The following is a 23,199-nucleotide window of genomic DNA, read 5'->3' on the forward strand; positions in this document are numbered from 1 at the left end:
TCAATAGTGAACTGTAGATCCATACGACCTTGCTCTATCAAATTGCGATATTAAATGCTCTTTTATAGTCTGTAATTGCGACAGTATGTTTCCTTTGTAACGAGCTCCAGCTCGTCTTTTGATAGACACATAATTTAGAATTAATCTGCATTTGATTTACTTTTAATGCACTTATAGCGCCTCATTAGATTGCTATAGGAATTAAAGCCATGATTACAATAGTCTTCATACATGTTCTCTAGTACACTGTCATCAATATCTTCTAACACACTGGGCGTCGACTGTGTGGGTGGAGACAGTTCGTACTCACTTTAATAGACTTACTCTGGAGGTGAACGTTGTGTACGGCTTGGACATCCACCTTAAAAATCAGTATATCTATGCAACGTAACGTCATGTATTTCTGTGTCATCCTCATTATATTTCTGAATTGTTATTTTACAAAACATTTCCGCAGACTATAGAACCTCGACCCATATTTCATTTCCATATCAGCACGTCGCAAATTTGTCCCTAATATTTGGACCAAATTCGTAGGATCTATTCTCCTCGTGATATGACTTACAGAGTTTACACAGTAACCCGTATGTGAACACGGAAAGTGACACATTCGTAATACAGCTCGGGTACTTGTTAGTGCAGCTAGAACGTGCCATCTTCTGATGGCGTTAGCAGACATATACAGAGTTTTTCATGGAAATGACACAGCCCACTGTTGTTTTTATGATCGAGTGTTAGTCTAAGCACGGTTTCGTGCGGTTCTGAGCGTTCGAGGCCAAAAGTGTCTCTTGTAAGAATCAACCGTTAATATTACGATTTGAGCGGCCTTCTTTGCTTTAGGATTATCTACGTTGTAACGTGTATTAAACGTCGAGTCTAGGAAAATACTGCAGAATGAATGGTACAGGAAGCAAAACAAACCGTTTTGTCGTGTCCGTATTAGACACGAGTTGGCGTGCAACAGTACAGACATTTATTAAATTAATTAAATCTCAATATACAATACTCAAAAGAAATAGGCGGACAAGACTGACGTCTGCGTACCCCATTGAGCAATAACTGAGTATTGGAGATGTTACTATATTATACCTTTATCTTTCACAAATTAAGTACACAACAAGACATCACTAAGTCCACTTTCATTTACATATCAAGAATAGAAATGGCCGGCAAGTGTCGAAAATAAAATGGAAACAATCATTAATCCCGTCATCCTTGGTGCTTTTCATTGGACTTCGAGAGCTTCTATAATGTGTGTGTCCTCCGTGAGCCTTTGTCACTACCTGACACCTATGTGGTGTGCTCCGTGTAAGTCTAAAGGGGTCACCCTGTGGTACCCGTTCCGATTCTTGAATGAGAGCAGCCGGCCTGGGTGGCCGAGCGGTTCTAGGCGCTACAGTCTGGAACCGCGCGACCGCTACGGTCGCAGGTTCGAATCCTGCCTCGGGCATGGATGTGTGTGATGTCCTTAGGTTAGTTAGGTTTCTAAGTTCTAAGGGACTGATGATTTTAGAAGTTAAGTCCCATAGTGCTCAGAGCCATTTGAACCAATGAGAGCAATTGGGAGTTCTCAGAGAGCCTGTGTGGAACAGGACGACCACGAATAAGTCTGTTAAGCAAGTCCCACATATTCTCGGTACCGTTTAGGTCGAGACTCATAGCTGACCATTCCATTATTTCAATGCCAAGGTCTCGCAAGGCATCCTTGGTGAGGCCCGCCACATGGGCCGTGGAATTATTGTGCATAAGTAAGTATTCAGTGCCACCACCGTATGCAGCAGTAACCACATGGTCCAACAGGATGTGTTCGATATACTGCCTGGCGACCATTGACAACGACAAGATCCTTACGGTTGTCACCACTGATGGCTCAAGAAAACTTGGAAATCTGTTGATTTCCTGGACAATATTTGGCGGATAGAGTTCACCACGGCGTCTCCACTCACGAACTCGGCCGTCACCTCACATCAGAGGATATCTGGACTCGTCTTTGAATAACGCGTTTCGCCATTGTCGAAGTTTCCAGTTGACATGGGAACGGCAGAACTGACGGCGGGCTGCAAGATGTTGTCGTGTCATGCAGAGTACTCAAACAGCCGGCCGCGGTGGTCTAGCGGCTCTGGCGCTGCAGTCCGGAACCGCGGGACTGCTACGGTCGCAGGTTAGAATCCTGCCTCGGGCATGGGTGTGTGTGATGTCCTTAGGTTAGTTAGGTTTAAGTAGTTCTAAGTTCTAGGGGACTTATGACCTAAGATGTTGAGTCCCATAGTGCTCAGAGCCATTTGAACCATTTACTCAAACAGAACGCCTCCGTCGTAAGGTTCTTCGCCGTAACCTGTTCCTTACAGTTAAATCGGATACAACCGCTCCAGTGGCTCTTCTAAGATCGTCTTGTAGTGTTCTGGTGGTAGCTGTAGGACGCCGCAGCGCAGAGATGGCCAGTTGGTCGTCACGTGGCATTGTAATGCGTCGGAGACCTTGTCCAACCCACCTTATGCGTTGATCTGTCTCCATGTGGCACGACCAGAACCTATAGATGACGAATGGAGAGACATTGGCATGTGCATCAACACAACGGCGAGTCCATTCCTCTTGGATCAAACAGACTGTTCTTCCAAGTTTGTCTGTCGCATTACATGTGCTTGGTTGAATGCAGTGCCTACAAATTACAGCTTCCGTCTGTGTGCGTTATTATATAACGCTGGTATGCCGGTACTCACTTCCTTCTGTCGGGTCATCTGATACTGTAATGCGTAACATAGCCGAAAGCCGGAGAATGACTTTTAGTTGTTGCATACACAGAAAGCGAAGATCTCAGGCTATAAGACCACAGATACCAACTGTTTCAAAATGCAATGACAAAAAAATTCGCAATACCAAAAAATAATTAATGTTGATTACTGAAATTTCGGGAATACATTTTCTAGGTAACGTATGTAAGTGATCAACATTGCAACATCAGAGGTTAATGCAAGAGCGAAATGACACATTGAAAATGTGAAATGCTAGTACATAATAACCGCTGTAACAGCCAGTGTGTTCAATGTAAGCATGCAAACGCGCATGCGTTGTGTTGTACAGATACCGGATATTACTTTGTGGGATAGCGTTCTTTGCCTGTTGCACTTTTTCGGTCCATACAGCGATGGATAACGATGGTTGTGGATGATGCTACAATAATCATTACAACCGCGAGATTGCTCCTAGAAATCGCACCCCAGACCATAACTCCAGGAGTATCTCAAGTGTGTCTAGAATGCTAACAAGTTAGTTTCAGGCCTCCAACTGACCTACTTCTAACCAACGCATTGCTATCACAGGCTCCAAGGCAGAAATAGCTTTCGTCAGAAAACACAACAGCACTTCATCCTGCTCTCCAATGATCTCTCACTTGACACCGCTGAAGGCGCAAATCGTGGTGGTTCAGGGTCAGTGGAGTGTACGCAATAGGACATCTGGCTCGGAGCCAGATTTATGACAGTTCATCGTGTCACTGTGGTACCAACTGCTGCTGAAATTGCTGCTGCAGATGAAGTGCAATGTGCCAGATCCATACACCGAAAACCTTGGTCTGAACTCTCGGTAAGGCCACGTGGTATTCCAGAGCCAAAATCATTTTGCATTCCTGCAAAGGCATTTTACAATACTGCAGAAGAAACGTTCAGCTTCTCGTATCCCTATTTGACCACGTTCAAACTCACTGAGGTTTTTATGATAGCGTCTTTGTCGCCTTAATGGTATTCTTGACTAACATCAACTTACTCCGGTCTTCTTGCGACCGTAACTTCTCGTGACCACCGCTAAAAGCACTCATGTATAGTGGCTACATTCCTGCCAATTCATTCTGCAGTATTGCAGAAGAAAGATTCAGCTTCTGGAAGCCCTCTATTTGACCTCGTTCAAACTCAGTGAGGTGTTGATAATGGCCTCTTTTTTTGCCTTAAAGACATTCTTGACTACCATCAACTCACCGCGTCCAATCTCAAGAGTAACTAGCGCTCACGACCATTACATCGTGTATTTAATTTTTCCCGTTTGAGTAGATTTAACATACCTGCCGATGACACGCTTGTTCCCCTAATTCTTTTGATTAATGTGTTTATTTACACTATGAGCGAAGCAAACTATGGTTATAGATAACTTTATTTCTGTTTCACACTGTCTTTCCTACAAAAATTTTGGGCACTTGCTGACAGTTTCAGACCAACAATTGTCTGTATAACAATGTTCAGCACTTGCTAACAGTATTTATCACTGAATATCAATGGCGTCGTGCTAAATCGTAGTTGTGGTCTGACTGCAAGTCTTCCGAAATCTGGGCGAAATCGTTGTGCGGCATCTTAAGCAGAGGCGCGGACGGATACATTGCATGCGGTGAGTGGAAGCGAGGACGACGTCCTCTGTGGCGCCCGTGGCGACAGTGTTACGAAGACGACTTGCCCTGGAGGGAGCGTGACCCACTGTGACCTTTCTTAAATGCATTTTCTTTCGCGGAAATGGGTGGGGCACGCGGCGCGTCGAGTGCGGTCGAAAAGGACGCTGCCGATACGGAACAAATACCCAGTGACAGTTACCATTCCCCGAGACTGTTTAACTGATTTTATAAAACACACTGAGTAAGCCTAAGATAATTTCTGAGGATAAAAACATCCATTTTTATTACTGTTCCATAAAGAAATCGTTCCTACCAAAAAAGGAGAGTTGTGGACATTAGAAGCTATGCCGATTGTAAATACAACATCTGAACAACAAGTCCTATCTATATAAAATTGAACTCCTTTCATTCTCCACTCCTAGCCGTTGAGCGGGCTGTTTGAGATCCAGTCCATTGGCGAATCGCAAATGTTTTGAGACAAATATCAGACAAGCTGACAGTGAGGCAAACGGGGTACCCCAATCGCTAATAAAGAAGACTTACCAGTATTACCATTAATAACGTGGCGGATTTCCATTAAAAACAATTGCGTGAAAAAACAAAAAAACAAAAATGTGTGTCATGTAATATTTTGTCTAATGCAATATCTTGTATAGAAACCTTTTATTAACCTGACACGTTCCACATCATTACGAAGTGTCGTATTCATGATCTATGGAACAAGTACTAATCTAATCTAATCATATGTTTGTGGTCCTGTGTAACAGTGTGTTTAACAAAAAGTGAATAGCGTACACAATAATTTTCATACGTAAGCATAATGAATAGCTCATCCGCAGATTACCAGTTACACCAAAATCAACACTGGCTGATGAACTCAACACTTGCCTCAAAGCATCATATCTTTGGCGAGACGTACAATAAACTCACATTACAGACCAATATGCACATACACCTACAGCGGAAAACGCCAGCCATAGTTCCAAAACAGCTATTACACTTTGGTAATGAAAACGTTCCAGCAGACACCGTTACAAAATATATTTCGTACCCATTGATCTTTTGTGCCGTTGAGACTTCCTGCCATCTTGAAACTGTGCGCCGCACCGAGACTCGAACTCGAGACCTTTGCCTTTCGCGGGCAAGTGCTCTATCGACTGAGCTGTGTCATTCTTTCTTCGATCGAACAATTAATTGAAAAAGTTTTCACAGAAATTTCCACAAATTACAAAAATCATTAATGCCCTTGCTAACGCGTTATCTTGGAAGCAAAAACACCAACGATGCAATCAATTACGTCGTCAGTGAAGAAATTGCGGGCGAGTCTCTCTCTTACAAATCGATTGATGGCGTCATGAATGCGGGCGGTAAACTATCCATACGAGTTTCTGAATTCGTTAGATCATCCTGGTGTCCCTCCGCATACATTGTCGCTCAAATTTGGTGCATCAATAATTCTTTTGTACAATATTACTCCGCCTCGATTGAGCAATAGGAGCAGACTCGCGGTCAGAACGTATGCCAAACGTCACAGAATCGTCAGTTCTGAATGGCGATTGAAACAGAGATGATGTGTGTGGTGTCACCGCCAGACACCACACTTGCTAGGTGGTAGCCCTTAAATCGGCCGCGGTCCGCTAGTATACGTCGGACCCGCGTGTCGCCACTGTCAGTGATTGCAGACCGAGCGCCGCCACACGGCAGGTCTAGAGAGACTTCCTAGCACTCGCCCCAGTTGTACAGCCGACTTTGCTAGAGAGAGTTCACTGACAAATTACGCTCTCATTTACCGAGACGATAGTTAGCATAGCCTTCAGCTACGTCATTTGCTACGACCTAGCAAGGCGCCATTATCATTTGCTATTTATCTTGTGATGCATGTACCGTCAGACCGATGTTCACCCATTATGGATTAAAGTTAAGTATTCCAGCAGCTACGTATTATTTTTACTAGACTCAACTCCTTTAACTGTTCCAGACCTCACGCCAGCCTGCGTGAACTAAACGCGTGCCTTTCGGCTACCAATTATAGTGGCTTGGCTGTCTTGCCAAGTCACAACAATGTGCTCATTCCACGTATACCTGTCACTTCCACCGACATGCCATTTCATTTCAAACAACTACAGTTCCCCGTTGCCTAGCATTCTCAATGGCCATCAACAGAGCACAAGGTCAGCTGCTTCAAGTGTGTGGATTAAATCTGGAAAATTCATGCTATTCACATGGTCACGAGTGGAACAGGCGAGAAATTTGTTTTTGCGTAAGATGGAAAAAAATATTGTTTATCCCAATACACTGTGATGAACGTATTCACATGTAACGCAATGATGAAGAAATTAGCCTTTTAATTATCTTCTACATACGTATCATTGTCTACTTCATTTATGTATTTTTACTTCCAGCAAATGACAAAACAACTGAAGGACGCATTGCAATGCATCCCGGGCATTAAAAACCAAACTATCACCGTCCGAACAGGCCTTGAAGGCCCAACGATACTGACCGGCCGCCGCGTCATCCTCAGCCTATAGGCGTCATCAGATGTGGATACGGAGGGGGATGTGGTCAGCACACCGCTCTCCCATCCGTTGTCAATTTTCGTGAGGGGTGCCGCTACTTCTTAGTCAAGTAGCTCCTCAATTGGCCTCACAAGAGCTGAGTGCACACCGCTTGCCACCATCACTCGGCAGTTCCGGACGGTGACCCATCCAAGTCCTAGCCAAGCACGACAACGCTGAACTTCGGTGATCTGACGGGACCGGTGTTACCGCTGCGGCAAGGTCGTTGTATCCGGGCATAAGCCTGTTAAGAAGAAGTATTTGATAATATTCGATTCAACATACATAATCTCACACTGTAAGTCTAATCTCATATCATCTACAGCATTGCTACGATCCTTAAGCTAATACTTCACCCGAGAACAACATGCAGAGCTCTCTGATAATACTACACTTCTTTTACCGAGGAACGTGCCACTTATCTGTGCTAGTCTATTTCTTACGCTGAGGTGACGAAAGCCATGGGATAGCGGTGTCCACATGTACAGATGACGGTAGTATAGCGTAAACGAGGTATAAAAGAGCAGTACATTGTCGGAGCTATTTGTACTCAGGTGATTTATGTGAGAATGTTTCCGAAGTGATTCTGGAATTAACAGAGTTTGAACGCGGAATGGTTGTTTGAAATAGACGCAGGGGACATTTCATTCCCTGAAATCGTTAAGGAATTCAATATTCCGAGATCCACAGTGTCAAGAGTGTGCTGAGAATACCACATTTCAGGCATTACCTCTCACCACGCACGGCGCAGACTGAGAGCAAAGGCCTTTGCTTAGTGTTGTCAGTGCTAACAGACAAACAACACTGCAAGAAATATCTGCAGAAATCAATGTGGGACATACGACAAACGTATCCGTTAGGCCAATGTGGCGAAATTTAGCGTTAATGGACTATGGCAGTAGACTGCCGACGTGAATACCTTTGCTAACCGTACTGCCTGGACCCTAGGCGACTGGAAAACCGTGGTCTGGTCAGATGAGTCCCGGTTTCTGTCAGTAGGAGCTGATAGTAGTGTTAGAGTGTGGTGCAGATCCCAAAAAGCCATGGAACCAGGTTGTCAAGAAGGCACTGCGCAAGCTGATGGCAGCTCCGTTATGGTGTGAGCTGTGTTTACATGGAATGAACTGGATCCTCTAGTCAAACGAAAACGATCATTGACAGGAAATGGTTATGTTCGGCTACTTGGAGACCATTTGCAACCATTCATGGACTTCATGTTCCAAAACAACTATGTCATGTACTGGGCCACAGTTGTTCGGTTCAAATGGCTCTGAGCACTATGGGACTTAAATTCTGAGGTCATCAGTCCCCTAGAACTTAGAACTACTTAAACCGAACTAACCTAAGGACATCACACACATCCATGCCCGAGGTAGGATTTGAACCTGCGACCGTAGCGGTCGCGTGGTTCCAGACTGTAGCGTCTAGAACCGCTCGGCCGCACCGGCCGGCACAGTTGTTCGGGATTTGGTTAAATAACGTACAGGACAACTCGACCGAATGATTTGGCGTCACAGGTATCCCAGCATGAATCATCTCATCTAAATCGAAGCTACCTTCAAATAATTCAAATAGAATAATCAATAATGAGTTCGTGCACAAAATCCTACAGGAGCAACACTTTCGCAGTTATGAACCGCTATAGAGACAGCATGGCTGAATATTTCTGCAGGGGACTTTCAGCGACTTGTTGAATCCGTTCCACATCGATTTGCTGCGCTACTCCGGGCAAAAGGTGGGCCAACGCGATTTTAGTAGGTACCCAATGACTTTTTTCGCCTCTGTGTATACAATCCTTGTTTTTCCCTTCTCATGCTACTTCAGTTAAAATGTAGCAGAAGACCTTCACATGTCTACCATGTGGTGCTCAATTTCGATGTTACCATTGTTCCCTTTAATATTTTCGTAATTCTTCGTCTAACATTCTGCGTGGTGTCTGTTGTTCTATGTCGTGTCTCCCTACCACTTTCGCGCAACGACGCTCTGAGCGTGTTTTTTAGGGAATTGACTAGTTTGAACCTGGGACCTGTTGCTGGTAAGGAGACGCCAGACCACACATGACATGTAGAGTTCAGAAGAGTTCAGTGTCACTAGCGATGATATAACCAAATACTTAATGATTTCAGCGTCAGATCCACTGCACTCCCTGTAAAAGAATCTTAATACTAACTAAATTTAGTGGAAGGGGTTCAAGGCTTTCCTAATTTTAGTTAGCTGGTAAAATAACGTCGAAAAGCAGTTAAGTTTACCATTGGAAATTTTATTCTACTCACAAAACATTGTTTATAAATTCACTATTGATAAAAGGAAATGTTTTAATACAGGATGATAAAAACCAACTGCGTTCAACAAAAATGTGAACGAATATTCCCTGAATGGGTTTCCAAGTTCTACAATGGATCAAAGGATAACCTATGTCATATCACATCTATAATCTAGATTTAAATTAAGTTTCACAAAAGAGAAAACTATCAAAATGGTCTACAGTGACCCTCAATTATCTTTAATTACTTATCTAAGTTGTCGTAAATTACAGTGGCTGATGTGGCTTCTCAATAATTATATAACAGAGTAATAATCGCGTTTCAGATTTTTACTTACGTAGCAAATGTGAATACCATGAGATTTAATTGACGATCGACACTAGCATTACGTAAAAAGGGGATGTAACAGATGAGACTTCTGCAGCTCTGAGTGAAGCCTTATGCGCTCAAAAATGCGGCATCGCGTGTGTTCATTACCTTGTCAGTGTTCGTCAGGGGGCGGCAGCCGGCGCAGCTCCATACAGCTCGCCGTCTCGGAAGCAACTCTCTCCTAACTTCTCCTTAGTACAATTTACCTGTTGGTTTAAAAAAAAACTATCTGGCTGTTTTTTCATCTGACCAATCAGGGTCTCAATGTTAACCTTAAGCTCCGCCTACAAAAATTCTGTCTATCACATGAGAAACGTTATACTTTTTGTGGTGGGGCAATGTTTTTTAAAGTTTGCAACGTAACAGAAACGCGAAAAAGTCTCACGCTAAAACTTGCAGCTAGTGTGGCCCTTTTAGTGTTATCGTAAGATCTATACTGTTCTTCTGGAGCTGGCCGCGGTGGCCGAGCGGTTCTAGGCGCTTCAGTCCGGAACCGCGTGACTGCTACAGTCGCATGTTCGAATCCTGCCTCGGGTATGGATGTGTGTGATGTCCTTAGGTCACTTAGGTTTAAGTAGTTCTAAGTTCTAGGGGACTGATGACTTCAGATGTTAAGTCCCACAGTGCTCAGAGCCATTTTGTTCTTCTGGAGGGCTCTATCTTTTAACATGGGCTGGGGGGTGGTCCTGGCGGTTACTTTTCGTGGTAGGGCAATGTTTTTAACGTTTGCAACGTAACAGAGACGCGAAAAAGTCTCACGCTAAAACCTGCGGCTGGTGTGGCCCTTTCAGTGTTATCGTAAGATCTATACTGTTCGTCTGGAGGGCTCTAGCTTTTAACATGGGCTGGGGGGTGGTCCTCGTGGTTAGCTGGCGACGTGGGTGTCTGCCGTTATCGTAGGGCCTTCTAGCTTAACACGGTTCTGCTCTCGGCTTCTGTTCTCGTTTCTCCCCTCGGAGCTGCGTCTGTCTCACGGTGGGAAGGTATGACATGCATTTAGGCATTCTTGTGTTAGTCTGTGGTATTCCATTTGCTCACTCGTTACTCGTATTACTTTGGTTAATTTAATGTCACGATTTATTCGGAGCTATGTGACATACTACTGGATTTGCTTATCATGTCAGGGTTTTCATGGAAGGTGTTGGATTTGCCTGACACTTTACATTCGGTTTAATCTCAATCCATTTTTCGTGCTCTGTAGTCTCTTCACGCCATCCAACAAGTACTGTAATTGTACCTCACTTTCAGAGAGGCTGGCAATGTCATGAGCGAATGTGGTCACTAGTATCCTTCCAAGCACCCTAAATTTTTATCCCACTTCTGAATATTTGTTTTATTTTTTTCGTTGTTTCTTCGACGTACAGGTTGACTACATATCTGCCATTACACCCTTTTTCATCCGAGCAAGCCTCCTTCGTTCTTATTTTAACCTTTATTGTTTATACTTAATTGCATGTTACGCTTCTTTTCCCACAGTGTATAACTATTCATTCTAAACCTTTCAATTATCTAGTGCCACTCTACATTGAAGACTCTAATTCAGAGTCACAAATCTTACGAAACTGTTGTTATTTTTTAAGTCTTGCTTCCATCATCAATTTTAGAGGTAGAACTTTTTCTCTTGGTGTTTTTAATCTGCCTAGCACCAAACTGATCATCTGACTAATCTACAACACTTCATAAACACTCTTCACATTCTTGAACATGCTGTGGATAGACCTTTTAAAAGGAAGCTGGATTAGGGTTTAACACCCTGTCGACGTGGAAGTCATTAAAGATGGGGTGAAAGCTCAGATTATGGAAGGCTTGGGTAGGAAAGTAATCGTTTCGTTTTTAAAGGAACAGTCTCAGTATTCACCTTAAACGATTTAGAAAGACTCCAGAAAACTAGATCAAGACGGTCGGGTATGACTGACTCTTAGTGATAAACAAAAGCCATTTGGTAGTATACCTGAGGTAAGCAATAGCAAAAGGCTTCAACCATGGTCGACTTTTGATAGATGTGTATGTTCACGTCGTTCACACTGAAAAGTAGTACTCAGTTGACTATTTTAGATTGTGCCCAGATGTTGATGAATTACGAGAGGAAATCAGAATGACATGCGAAGGAGCAGAACAAAAACAAAACAAAGTCGTCAAAGAGATATATGTAACCGTGAAAGAGCTATCGGACTATGAGAGTAACAGAATTATTGCAGTTTCAAAGAGACCAAGAGTGGATCGATGGTAGAATTACCACAAGTTGACTAGAGTATCTCGTACACCAAAAACACACAGTAGCGTATCTGATCGAAAATAAAAGGGTCAAATGAAAGCAGATTAAGAGGTTCTAGGGGAAACAGAAGCACCTGAGAAGCAATTTTAATCACTACTGACAGAGGGCTGACTGGAGAAGCTTTTTGATGACTTGGAATGGAAAACAACTTTTTTAAAATATTAGTTTGTAATGTAGTATGAACTACAGAGACAGAAGGGTAATCCATTTCTTTTGTCTGGAGCAAGTTGAAGTAATCAGCACAGGTGGAATCATAACAGAAGTAAAAATCACGAAATGTGTAAAACAGGACTGCTCACAGTCACCGGCGTCGTTTAATTGTGACTTGAAGAGCAACGCTGGAGTCAAAGGACTATCTCGATATGGGAGTGGTCTTTCATGGACAGAAAATTTGCGTGATATGCGTCGCTGACAAGATAGTAGTATTAACCTAAACTTATTAGCAACTGAGTCACGTACTGAGTGGCAGATGATGGTTGTAATGTGCACAAAAAACTAAGGTGCTGGAGCTTGCAGTTAGTATAATAGTCTAAGAAGAAAACTCAAGACACTGTAAGGATTACAAAAGGAAAAAGTTATTTCCGTAAAGAGAAAGAGCCACTAACATCCAAATCCATAACCCTAGAGACCAGAAAAGGTTCCCGAAAAGTTATTTCTGCAGCACAGAACTCGAAACTAGTGAAACCTGGATAATTATGGAAACAGAAATAAAAATGTGTTCTGAGGAGCAACTCCTGCAAGCTAGTCTTTCTTCAAACAGCACAAGCTGCGCGGGACAGTTGACTCGCTAGGGGGAGCGAGTCCGCCAGCATATTCTAGAGGTGTACTGCTGAGGTCGCTAGCAGAATGGAAATGTGTTTGACGTCCCGCATCGCGTGCAACAAATAGTGCGTAGATTAGTATCATTGCGCCCCAGGTTATAAGACGCGCTCCGTGGTTTGACCAGCAGAGTATATTCCTGCGAGAGTTGCAGTGAGAGCTCAGCGGATCACCAGTCGCTATCGTCGCTAGCGTTCCCGTCCATTGCAGCTCACCTGTCCGAAGAAGGACCAGACGCTCTTCGACATTGCATGGCACCGTCACGGTTAATCCTACTCCGGTTAGAACACTATACAGTGCAACATTTCCACTTAGCCTCAGAGCTGATCTGTCACAGTCTATGAATATTGTGCACCGATTTCTTGAAGTTTATTCGTGGTCATTTAATAAACCTGTGGCTTTTTTAAAAATAGAATTGTACACATTTCAGTAGCTTTGGTTAAAGGTTTCTGTGCCTAATGTTTGGGTGGGAAGTGCCTTGTTACAATGACAGCTGTAACACAACGGTGCTTGTTACAGTTAATAAAATATTCAGGGCTATTATGCCGTGATCGAATGGATTTCACTTTAAAACCTAACGTTTCGTCCCCGTCTGCGGAAGACATTTTCAGGAGGGAATGTAGTTATTTTGAGTGTCCAATTCACACCCTGGCTGCCTACTGATTGCAATAAAATTCTGTTTATACGTTCCGGATGATCCCGGAAAATGCAGGGTCACATTAAATTGGCCAAGGATGCTTTCAAACCACTGGAAAAAAGCAGGAAATTATAGGACTGGGAGATGTACGTTACTTCAAAAGAACGGTCAAAAAACAACTAGTAGCGCACAAGGGAAAATATAGAAGAGGGAGGTGGACAGATCATCTACTTTGCAGCCAGGAGACCACCACATTCATTTTAATACGACTCAGGTACCATGAAAGGCTATAAAGAGAGGCTACAAAGATTATTAAACACGTCACGAATTTCGGTAGGTAGGAGGAGGGCGTGAAATTGAATGACATTTGGATACCAGTGCTGAAGAAGATGTGTACCGATCTTCCACAGTAGTGCGATAGCAACAGTGGTCGAGGGCAACCGACAACGACCAACGCACACAAGTATTCAAAGCATGTGACGTCGAGCCACCGCGTGGGAGAACGGATGCTCAGAATTTTGCTGCAGTCAGTATTGAGCCACGGTGAGAATCGGACACTCGAAGAAGCTGCGATCCTCCTACAAAATGCCCTCCACAGATGGGGACGAAACGTTGGGTTTTAATGTGAAATTCATTTGACCACTGCATCATAATCCGGAATATTTTATTAACTGCGCCATTTTACAACGTCTTCTTTCACCATACATGTTGGGTACGAAGTGCAGCTACAAAAAAATGATTATATGCTTTTGAATTGTTGTGCTACAGGTGGCTGTTGAAGATTGCTTGGGTTTATTGGGTAAGGAATTAAAACAGCCTGCATCTAGTCAACAAGAAAAAATGTGTAATAAAGGAATAAAATGTGTGTGAAATATTATGGGACTTAACTGCTAAGGTCATCAAAGTAATTACACACTACTTAACCTAAATTATCCTAAGGACAAACACACACACACCCATGCCCGAGGGAGGACTCGAACCTCCACCGGGATCAGCCGCACAGTCCATGACTGCAGCGCCCTAGACCGCTCGGCTAATCCCGCGCGGCAATAAAAGGATAGACTGTCTTGGGACATACCAATGATCCATTTGCGACAACTGTTGTTGAAAGCATAAAGGAAGGAATGAATCACGGGAACAGCCACGGATAGGCGTATACTGGGTGACTTTCCAATGGGTATAAAAATCATACGATGAAAAGGTAGTACTGAAAGGAATCGAAAAGTTATGTCTTACTTCAAGCAAACCCGTTTTCACGGAGGTACTCCTTTTCTATTGCTGATGGGCGACGGGAAGGAAAAGCATAACACTAAGCGATTTGTAAGTAAAATTATCATTACGTAAATATTTCATAGAGCAGATTCGTCTAAACAGAGTACATTGATCGCAAAATGAAGTTTCAGTAGTGTTCCAAACGAGAGGTTGTAGTAACGCTGGAAACATCATACTTTTTCGGAACTTGCGACAGTTCCACTAAGTGAATACCAGTGAGTGAATGTCGCAAACATTTCTTCGCTAAATACATTGAGCCAAGAAGTCTACCGGTAGGCTAATTATTCTAATATAAGTGTGTAACTGCATGTTCGAGCGACAGAAAATTTTCCTAGGTCATTTCTGTAAACAGAAAACTTGGACGGTAATAATTTACTAAATCGTTGGTAAAAAAAAAGAGGAATTTACATTTATGGATAATAGTACTTTCTGGAGGCGACATTTCAGTGCACATTGGAAGCTCACCCTGTTTAAGGCAGGTCGTGTATGTTGTAAGCTGCAACAATTACTTTGTAATGAAACGGAGAGATGGCAAATGGCAGTAATGGTGAAATGCATAAAAGCAACTTTCAGGTTTGATCACCGAAACAACACAGTATGGAATAATTGTCCGATCATGGTAGTGAGGAAAAATAATTGATTCTGATGCTTGTGGGTATGGTTAGAGGTGGCGTGGGGAAGCACTTGAATTTGTTCATTTATGACGTATTGGGCGTGCAGGCAGAAGAAACGTGCCATCAACGTTGACGTGATTAGGGACGGAACGCAAACCTGGATTGTTTCAAGGGCGGCGAAGGGAATCGGCCGTGACCTTTCATAGGAAGCATCCTGGCACTTGCCTGGAGCGGTATAGGGTAAATCATAGAAAACCCAGTCAGCATAGCTGGACGCAGATTTGAATAATTGTCCTTGTGCGGCTAGACATCATGCATACCAGTTGACATACGGCAAAGTATGGCTTAAGTTGATTAATGTAGAAGTTTCCATAAAATTCGAGTTTTCATAATTTTTACAGGAGCAAGATATGAAAGCCACAAACTTACATTTTGGCAGCAGATGAATTTTATCATAAAATCATCAGCCAAGTTCAGGGTGACGATTTTTTTGCACTATTTTTATTATTTTTCGAATTATTTTTGAAAATATAAAATCTGGTACAGAATAGCAAAAATGTTGTAAATTATCTCCCCTTAAACTAGCAAGTAGAAATTTAAGCACCATATTCCGCTTATAGATTAATGAAGCTACACCATTTTTCTAAATAATAAATGTAATATTACATGGTACAGAGGTTTGGAAGTGGCAAGTTCAAAGGGAGAAGATTATGAGTAGCTCCATTAAAAAGTTTGTAGAGGTCGTAATTATTTATCGTTGACAGCTACAATACGTGTGTTTATAAAGTGTACGTATTTTCGCAATATAGTGTCGATTAGACATGTATGCAAATCTGAAGGATATTGTATTCTGAAGATACAGACACTGTATAATCACAGACATTTTAGCGAACAATGACGTCACCATGCCCCGATGGGCTAAAATGACGATATAATATTTGTCTCCCCGTGTGGGAATCACAAATTGTGGGAGCATAAAGCATGTGACTACGCGATGTATGGGAACTTGAATTGGTCGTGGAGGTGGGCTCGAATATCAGAAGTAATTAAGACGACTTCTCGCGATTAGACGGAGAGCCAGGTTCGGGACCCGGTCCGGCACAAATTTTCTTCAATTGCAAACAGCTGACGTCAATATGTGGTCGCAGAACGCGAAACTATTGCGTAATGTTATATTTAGATAGAGACCTCAAATTTTGTCAATATAATCTGCAAACAGTTCTCAGTTAGAGAAAAAAATTGTATGAAAATCGAATCCCTTCAAGAGGAATCTTTGAGATTTGGTTTTGCGCGAGTGTACTTCTTTAGCAGGCAGTTTGAGGTATTAGCAGTGAGAAGACGAGTCTAGCAAATGCCGTCCGCACCCAGTGACAAAAGCAATACCGGTACAGACAGTGGGGTCAGCTTTCAATACCCACTCGGAGGGAACAGTGCGTGACGGAAACTGCGCATGTGTAACTGTTACTTGAACTATAGCCGGTGGGCACTGTCAACAAATGACTGTACTCGGAAGCACTTACCTATCGTGAAAAAGACTATGTTAATAAATTTCTTTTAGTTCCATCAATGATCACAGAATTTTTGGTCCTTAGACTTCGGGCTTCGGTCAGTAATAAGTATCGTCATATCTGTTTTATAACATGTCCTAATATAATAAAGCAGACCGAAACCTTTAGTCTAAGGACCAAAAGTTTTGTGTTCTTTGGCCGAAACAAAAGAAATTCATTCTTAACTTCCTGCATCACTGTTTTAATAAGCAACAATGACACAGTTTGTGAAACTATATTGCTACTCCATTTCAGTTTTATGGAATTGAACTTTCATGTGGAATCGGTGAAAGTCTAACGAGACTAAATGGTGTCGATGTTTTAGGCTTTTCGGTATTTTTGAGTTTTTGTGTGCTGACTGCAACAAAAATGGACATGGGGAGGGGGGGGGGGGGTGGAGCATGAGGCTTTTCACTTTAAGGACGGGCGAATCTGTCACTGACTTAACCGACGGACTTTTAATGAGACCAGTATCGGTGAAAAATCGAATTTTAGTAGAATTTTAGACTGAGGACAGGTAAACAACTGTAGGAAATTTTATCCTGTTTCAACGACCAAAAAGAAAGAATACTGGGACTTTTATTAGCATTGTGTTGACGTGATTTCGTTGTAAAACTTGCTCGTTGTTTTCTACCTTCTTTAGGTATGAAATTTTCAGCTAGTGAAAGCTGAGAATTCAGCAAGTGGAATGAAGATTACAGCGAACTCTTTACGTTTGTTTTCAGGTTACCTATCTGGTAAGGGGAGGCCACGACGTTCGGTTAACGGATTTACTTCAAATTCTGTACACTTTTACTAGTACGTTAGGGTAAAATAATATGCAAATACTAAGACATGCTACTTTGGCGATTTCGAGAAAATCTCGAGAGAAATTTTACGCATCAGAGACTTACCGGTGAATCCCGAGTGTTGAGTACGAGCTGGACGTGGTCATATGGTTAGCGTACCCGTATCGTAATTGATGGATCGCTAGATCGAAACCCGCTCGGCCGGCCGGGGTGGCCGAGCGGTTCTAGGCGCTACAGTCTGGAACCGCATGACCGCTACGGTCGCAGGTTCGAATCCTGCCTCGGGCATGGATGTGTGTGATGTCCTTAGGTTAGTTAGGTTTAAGTAGTTCTAAGTTCTAGCGGACTGATGACCTCAGAAGTTAAGTCCCATAGTGCCCAGAGCCAAACCCGCTCGTCTTTCCCATTTTTTAATTAATGTCTTTTGCAGCACTAGTCATATTATTTCGTACATATTGCATTTGTAAGATAATATTATTTGCATGAGCTTTTATTGAATTTCCAATGTCATTTGGCTGTTTCCTAATTTAATGACAAATATTACGTGACATTCATTTCTATAGGCAAGTTAAAAACTTTATCGAGTGCCTCCAAACTTGTTCATATTTGATTGAGGACGAACGAGAAACTGCTTCTCGTGAAGATGCTATTAAAATACATTCGATCGTACCTCACCAATTTTTGCACCGATATTTACGAAAATGGTTTACACCCAAATTGTCAGAAGAAAGACAAATTTTTGAAATTGTCAACGTCTTTCGTTTTCCTTACAGACTCTGAAGATTACTGGTGCATGAGGTAAAATTGCCGTTTTAATTCATGTTTTCCATGTCTGTACGAAAAATATCACCCTGCAACTTGTAACGTCTAAAGCACATGCGACGAGTAATCGTGCGTTACCCCCATATTCTGGCATACTGAAACTCACTGTATTACGGAATAAAGTTATTTACACCTTTATTTATCGATGTCTGACTTCGGTTTTCCCAGCCAGGCCCTCGTCCTTGAAACCTATGTCCAACCGTCCAGATGCAAAGCAGTTCTCGGTACGTTGCACAATCGCAGGTACAAGGGATTTCGAAAATCACGACAGGCATGCATTTTCAGGAAAATTTTATGTTTAATTGTTTATTTGTTATGGTAAGGGAAGATTGCTAACAACCAAATAACATTGGTAATTCAAATAAATTTCATGCAAATACACTTATCTTTTCGTCATACTACCTTCCAAATCTAATATGTATGAAATAATGACGTGCCGAAAAAAATATAAATTAAAAACAAGAGTGGGACTCGAGCCAGAGGTCTATCATTTATGGAACTTGAACTCTAACTATATAACAGCTGCCATCTCCTGCTCAGGGTCGCGACACACCGGTACACCGTGTGAAATTCTTTTGCGATTTTCTCGAAATCGCCTGAGTAGTACGCCTTACTATTTGCATAATACGTTGTGATAATAGTCTACTAAATGTGCACAGTCCGAAGTAAATTCGTGATCCGAACGTCGTGGCCTCCCTTTCTGAGTGCTCTACAAGCCCCCATCACATGGGTGGATTAAAGGCTATGTTAGCTTTTGAGATGGATCTTCACTCTCGTTCATTAGAACGAAATGTCTAGAAATGATGCAGAAGACGTGCACAGTGATATACATCCTAGAGTGAGTGGTAGAATCGCACCGCCACCGCACAGAACCTGAGACCGTTGGTGCTCTCTGCAAGCATCAGGCAGTACGTTCGCCGCATGTCTGCTGGTCTAGCTGCTCTGTCGTCGCTCTCGCGAATTTATTTTTGCAGGCCCGCAGCTTCCCTCTTGGGAGGCCCGATAACACCGCCATTTGTGAAATTGGTTTTCTGGAAACGTTGCGAGCGGGTGAGAGATTAGCTGTCGAGCGGCAACCTCTGCGTGCAGCCGGGCCTGGCCGCTGCCACTCAGCGGCGCCCCCGCTTCCCCCCCACTGCGGTCCGTTGCCGGCCGCCACTCCCCCGCCACACCACCAGGTGGGGCCCGCACACCGCGCCGCAGCTGGTGCCGTTCTCACCTGCCCTGCTGTCACGGCGGCTCGTGTTTACGTTTCATTTCCCAAAGATATGTGTCTTTCATAGTCCTTGTTATTGCAGTTCTTGAAAGAGGAGTTGGTACAATCTCTTTAGAGCCGCACGTGTACCACATGAAATATTGCCTGAATACTGATCAATGATGGATTTCAGATAAAATAACGTTCAGATCCGTCGATAATCATTGCTATCTACGAAGCGTGTTTCTCAACAAAATATTATTTTTAAATTAAGCAAATACAAATGTGTTTCCAGATAATCTCATTATCTCAGGAGACCCTTTACCTTAATGTATTTTTCAATTTAACTAGACTACCACCAATATTAACCCAAAAGTTCTGAGAAGGGGTGCGATATACCCTTTATGACGAATTTCTGTGGTTAACTGCTCGACGGCATGTCACACTCCTTTGTGGTCCCAGGTAGCTGCTACGAGATGTCGTAGAGTAGTACAAATATGTTTTCGTAACTTTGATTGAGAATAGGACTTTGTGAGATGCTGTTGAAACAGTATGCCAGTGTTCATGAAACCTAAACACACTGTTCTCGTCCCATAAGACGAAGAAGTCAAGGTAACTATTTCATTGCACTTTTCTGAGTATTTTGCGTAAGTTATGATATCTGACCATTCAATTCATAACAAATATTGTTATATATGGATTGCTATGGGCCAGAAGGAGACGCAGTGCAAGCATTAATTGATCACATACTTGATGAAGGGTCAATTAATTCTGTTATTAATGGCGACCATGACACATTATAAGAGCAGGAAGAAGATGATGAAGATGAGGTCACTGATAGTTATTATCTGGGGAAAGATGGAACGAGTTCATTGGAGAAAAGAATTTACGCAAAGTAATGTTAGAGCATGGTCATAGAATATTATTACCCATTGCTGGTGATGCCAAATAATGTGCTATGCTTTAGTGTGTTTCAGTCTCTCTATATCTTCTTATATTGTTGAAGAAATTGTTTTGTTTACAAACAAGTGCATGGAGCATCAGAGAGATAACTTGTACCTACAACCGAGCATGAAATAATGGCACTGCGTTCCTGTATTTATCAGGAACCTACAATGCAAGCAGTCTGAATTTAGAAGACCTCTGAGCATCTGATGGAACTGGGATGAGTATTTTTTGGGCTGCTATGTTCCTCCAAAGAATCAGATTACTTTTGCACTATCCTCAATTTGATAACCAAGATACTTGAGCAGCCAGGAAGGAAGTAGAAGCATTGACTCCAATCAGAGACGTTCTTGACCGGTTTAATGAGTAACTGTAAGAAAATTTTCTCTAACTGTGAACAGTTGTAGTGGATTAAAAATCAAAGCTTGTGACTCAATATTTTTAACTGTCATCTGACTAATAATTAACAGTGTTGTCACTATAAGTTAATAATTTACAATAATATTAACCAATAGTAATAACTTATGGTAGATAAAACCACTAATTTTAATGTTAAACTTTTAAAGATATGTGAAAAACTAGATGGAGTGTACTGCACCCCACACGCCACCAACATTAAAATTTCATGCCATACCACCGCCATGTTTAGGGGGCACATACTGTTATCACATAGTGAAGTTACAGTAAATACAGACATCTGTTCCTCAAAAAGTATAAACAATAATTCCATGAAATTTATTGTGTGAAGAAATGATAAAGACACATTTGGTTAAATAATAAGTTTCCAGATTTTTTAGTTAAAGAATTAAAATACAACTCTGCAAAAGATATATTTCACGGTTTCCTTGATAACTCAGTGTATAAGAAACATTTGGAGTTTATTCTCATTGGATTTATAGATACAATACAGAAGGAGGATATTTACTTCAGCTGTCAAGTCAGTCGATGTGGTAATTATTTTGTAATAAAGTGAGTTCCTTGGCCACTTTTTCCATATTCACAGGAATTAAAATTTCATAACATAAAAAGTTTTCTATCTTTAGGGGAAATTCTAGTGTGTGTTGTGGACCAATGTAAGTGCAGCATCCTCCAAAAATTATAAGGTGGTGTATTAATTAAACAAAACTATACCAGGGAAACCATTTTCTATGTATATGAACTGAGAAAATCAACTTCAAAACTTGAAAAATACTTTACAGTATGCTAGGATGACTTCCATGAACTAAAACTGCCCAGGTAAGTAGTGTACATGTTTGTCTTCTTTCCTTGCTTTCTTTCTTTTGTAGTTTCGACCTTTTTCTTGCTTTTCTGTCCTTTTTGGTGGAACATTCTGTCCTTTTTTTGGAAGAGTTCATTCACCACATTTTTTCAGATTTTGTCCCACTGGTATTTCTAATATTTCAGTAACTTTGAATCTACCATCCATTCAATCATTAAAAGTAATCACAACATCACAAGACCCTAATTGCACTACTCTTCTCCAAATATGTCAGCCTTTGGATAGACCTACCAAATTTTGAAACGAAATGAATCATTACCGTTTTGAGTGAATCTATCCGCACAACTTTTTAGTAATCACAAAGATCATGAGCAACTTTGATTTTGGATGGTATACACCTTGAGAAAAACATAATTTTTATTGTCTTCTATTACACAAACACTTTTCTTTGAAATTTCAGCATCATCAATGGGTTTTTATTTACTTTCTTGTTACCATGTGCTGCAGTTTTGAGGGTTTTTTGTGTTTTGCATTATAGTTGTTTTCCTCTCACAGTTCGTAATTTTCCTTTATTTCTCCATTAACTCCACTTAGAGAAACCACACTATTTAAATTTTCACTGTCACTGTTTGTGAGCTGTATCTCGTTTTTGTAGTTCATGAGCAATGACATTGAAAGTTTCAATAGTGCAGTTCTTCACGTGAAGATAATGGAGGAATCAAATGAAATGGAAGAATTGGACAATGAGGTCATTAGATACAGAGCACAAGCTCAGATTAGGGGGTATGGATGCATATTTAGATGTACATCTGATGTGGACAAGAGCAGTGACAGATGGTATGTATACAATATGAGCATTCACAAATTTTTAAATTTAGATAGATATGAGATTATGAAATTAATAGTACATGCTGTATAACAGTTATGCTTATCATATTTATACAACTTGAGCTGTTGTCAATAACAATAATACCAACAATAATAATAATAATAATAATAATAATAATAATAATTATTATTATTATTATTATTATATGCACAACTTGTCTGAGAAAGGGAAAGACTTGTTTCGTGGAATTTTGTTGTTTTGTACATAATTAAGCACAGTCTATGGCAAGAATGAAATAATGTTTAAGTTTTCACTACTCTCCATTTCACATTGTTGTGTAAGTGGGAGTCTTTGTGTGGAGAAGTGCATAAGTTCCCGAATACATGTATTAGATGACAAGTTAACGCCCAGGCTGAAAATCAGACATTCTTACGTTGTACCTACACAACAACTAATGCTTATTACACATTTCTTTGTTAAATATTCGCTTGCAATCACGCTTATTTTATTCCCTCACTCTCTCACACAATGGGTATGGTCTGGGATGCCGTAGTTCCTTTGTGGCTAAATTTCCCTGGTAATTTTCTTTTCTGTTAGCACTTAAAATAGATTCAACAGAGTTAATGTAGACACTGCACAGGAAAGCCGATTCCTGCACCGTAAGCAACCAA

This window comes from Schistocerca cancellata, chromosome 8, assembly GCF_023864275.1.
Source record: "Schistocerca cancellata isolate TAMUIC-IGC-003103 chromosome 8, iqSchCanc2.1, whole genome shotgun sequence".
Taxonomy (NCBI): domain Eukaryota; kingdom Metazoa; phylum Arthropoda; class Insecta; order Orthoptera; family Acrididae; genus Schistocerca; species Schistocerca cancellata.